Source organism: Otolemur garnettii, unplaced genomic scaffold (genome assembly GCF_000181295.1).
Source record: "Otolemur garnettii isolate 467f Iridium unplaced genomic scaffold, OtoGar3 scaffold00018, whole genome shotgun sequence".
Classification (NCBI taxonomy): Eukaryota; Metazoa; Chordata; class Mammalia; order Primates; family Galagidae; genus Otolemur; species Otolemur garnettii.
In genome coordinates, this window is record NW_003852413.1 from 9769417 (window position 1) to 9773390 (window position 3974).

Here is a 3974-nt window from a genome sequence, read left to right on the forward strand (position 1 = left end):
TGTAAAATATATTTAAAAACAAACAGACCCAGGGAAGCCACTGTGTTATGTCTTTTGGAGAGTAGAAAAATGCAAGTAGCTCGCAAACCCTTCAAGGAGCTTACCGGGCAGTGAGAGCAATGAGCAAACACCTGATGAATGATAGTCAAGGTACAGACTTTTAAATGAAAGAATAAAGTATGTGATAAAATAAAAGGAGGAACAAATGAATTCTGAAAAGAAGCTCAGCTTAAGCTTTTGAGTTGAATCCAGAAAAATACATAAGTTTTTTATAGGTAAAGGAAGGGAAAGAAATATTTCTTTCAAAGAAATTGCAAGAACAAATAATTAACACAATAACTAAGAAAATGAAGGCTCTGTTAACCAGTTTGATGAAAACATTTCAAATTGTATATAAAACCAGCACATTATACCCCATGATTGCATTAATGTACATAGCTATGATTTAATTAAAAAAAAAAAGCAAGGGAATTCAAGGTCATATTTGAGAATGTCAGGATGTCTGTTATCCTGTCAAGATAGGATCCATATTTGTCACTCTAGAGAGAGAAATCTAGAAGCAGTTAAGTAATAGTTTCCATTAAATCCATAATATAAGTATGAGAGAATTTATCAGCAGCTTTTCAAGACCAGAGAAAAGAACATGACCCTTGAGGCAGAAACCAACTTCAGAGGCCATTGGATTTTTACTTGGGCATGACAGGAAAATCTTCCCAGTAGTACCATGTTTCCCAGAAAATAAGACACTATTCTTACATTTATTTTTTATCAAGAAGATACACTAGGGCTTATTTTCAGGGGATGTCTTACCTCTGTGCCAAAATGCATATCTACATAACCATGCCTATCACTAGGTCTTGTTATTGGGGTAGGGCTTATATTTAACAAATGCATAGGAATCCTGCTAGGGCTTATTTTGGGGGTAGGTCTTATTTTGGGGGAAACATGGTAGTTAGGCCTGTTAGATTTTAGGGCCTGATGGCATAGGTTCTAACCTGGCTGTATTGCTTATTAGCTTTGTGACTTCCTATAAGGTATGGACACTCAGTTTTCACCTTTGACATATGACATAGTAATAGTGTGTCTCACAGGTGATCCTTACAGGGTCAACATAAGGGTTAAACAAATAAATGGAAACACTTGGAATCTTAGCTAGCACAAAGCAACTACTTATCCAAGTTTAGCTAATGTCATATTCATAATTCAATGATTACTATTACCATTACTGATATTCTCAGAGAAACAATCATGGAGGCCCAGACAGGTTGCCAGTTTGAATCCCATGGGCCATCTTTTCCAAACACAACTTAGCGAGCAATCAGGGAAATCTGGTTAGGTTTTAAAACAAAAATATGTATTAGATATTTGCAAGCACCTTGTCCCTGGAGCACTACTCATGATATATATTTTTTTAATCTTAGAGTTAGAAAAGAGATTGTTGTGGTTTAGGAACAAATTTCTGTTAATATCTAAGTTGTATATTCAAGATGCAACATTAGATTTAGGAAATTTTTCTCAACATCATTGAATAACTATAAATTGAGTTAAATATTAGATCTTATAATTTTTCAGAGCTCATCATTTACCTGACTCATCAAATGATTTCTGGTAAAATTGTAATGTAAGTCACAGTAGATAGAGTATTAGAGACTTGGGGTTAGTAGAGCATGTCATGTTACATGTGTTACAGATGGAAAAAAAAAAAAAAGAAAAGAGCACTACTGACTTCTCAGAAAGAGCTAAGTCATCACCAAAAATGATTACCAATATCTGTTCATATCTTCACAACTGCCTCTGCTTCCAAAAACGAGTTGTTTTTGTCTGCTTGGACCATTATAATACAATACCACAGACTGTGTGGTTTAAACAACAGAAATTTGTTTCTCACGGTTCTGGAGGCTGAGAAGTCCAAGGTCAAGGTGCTCGCAACCCAGGTTTCGTTCTGAGGCTTCTTCCCTGGGTCAGTTGCTGCTGCCATCTGACTGGGTGCTCAGTATTGCTCTGAAATATGTAGAAAAGTTGATTCTTAGAGGAACAAAGTGGACCTGTAGAAACCCTAGAGGACAAATTTCAGAGAGGATTACTGAACAACACTCCAACCCTCTGTTTTTTTTTTTTTTTCCCCTTCTTCTTAACAGTGGTGCTGGCCAAGGTTACATTGAGATTATGGTGAAATTTTGACAAATACTTTTCTTCTTCTTCTTCTCTCTCTCTCTCTTTCCTTAGTCCATACAACAATGTGTAACTCGTAGTAGAAAATCTTAATGTAATATAATGACATTAAAGCAGAACAGAATCTTTTTAATTTAGAATTTCTGGTAAATCAAAAAATTTGGAACAAAATCAGCAGAACAGAATGCGGGCATTCACATATCTGGCTTTTTGAAAATATGCAATTGATGTAATAGTAACTGACAGAATAGAAGTTATTTATTTTGCCCCCTCTGTCAAGCCTCATGTTTCTACCTAGGAAATTCTATATTACTGTGACATTTTCATTTTTATTTATATACCAAATTATTCATGAGGAGGAAAAATATGTATTTCAGAGTCTCACGGAATTGAAAAATGGGAAGAAATGTCCGTCACCGAGCTTTTCCTCGAGAGACAATTCCTCCAAGTAATGTATTTGTGGTACTTCTATGACATGTTCTATATTTCCCTGAGCACTAGCACTTAATTTCTGTAAAAAGCACACCATGTGGAAGACAAGTATTTAGAGAGAGAAAATTAAGTGATGTCAATAAGGGGAAAATGTTTACTGGTGAGGGTTACTTGCAGGCCTGAAATAATGGTCGAGAATAACATTCATATTGCAAGCAGAGAGTTCCTAGATCAGCGATTGTCAACCTGTGTGCCATAAGAGGATCTTAGGTGTGCTGTAAAAATTTTTGATGATCATTAATTAAATTATTATTATTTTTTTTGCCAGGGCAGGGTTTGAACCCACCACCTCCGGTATATGAGGCCAGCTCCCTAGTCCTTGAGCCACAGGTGCTGCCCATTAGTTAAATTATCTTTGAGAGAAGTTCAAAGCACTATAAGTATATTCTTTTTTTTTTTTTACCCTCTTTTAATCAACATTATTTAAGTGTGCCACAGAAGTTTAACTGTAGGTTCCTGTGTGCTGTGAGATAGAAAAGGCTAAAAAATCCTGCTCTAAATGAGACGGTTTGGTGTCCCTGAGATAGTACACATAGCCAAGCATTCTTATTCTTGATTATGCATGAGAATTCCCTGGAGAAATTATAAACAACAACAAAACCCAGGGACACACTTCTTGGGTTTCACCCTCAGAGATTTCTTTGATGTGGAAGGTACCTCGGTACCACGAGGATTGGAATTTTCAGCTCCCCAGGAGATTTGAATGCATTGCTAGGTCTGAAATCATTGCACTAAACCAAGAGATAAAAGACTGTCTCTGTGATGGGGGATCTAAAAGAACCCTCAGTGGTTAGGGCGCCAGCCACATACACCAGGGCTGGTGGGTTCAAACCCGGCCCAGGCCTGCCAAACAACAACAACTAAAACAAAAAAATAGCTGGGTGTTGTGGCCGGCACCTGTCATCCCAGCTCCTTGGGAGGCTAAGGCAAGAGAATAATCTCTTAAGCCTAAGAGTTTGAGGTTGCTGTGAGCTGTGATGCTACAGCACTCTACCAAGGGTGATATAATGAGACTCTGTCTCAAAAAAATAAATGTATAAAAGTTTTTAATAAGTACTGACACAGCTTCTCCAAAGTACATGAGGCAGGACAGCCCCAGAGCTCTTGGTGTGTGGCCACTTTAGTTATCATTAGTCAGAACTTACCACCTGCATGTGCCCAGCAAAAGGTGCCAGTGTCTATGGGGTCAACCAGGTGAGGAAGAAGAGGGAATGTGTTGTTTATATTTCTTCCTCCCCTGGTCTTTCTCTCTCTGTCTTTTATAAAGTGGACAAGTGGGAGGAGTTATGTTTCTCCCCTCTAATTCCACC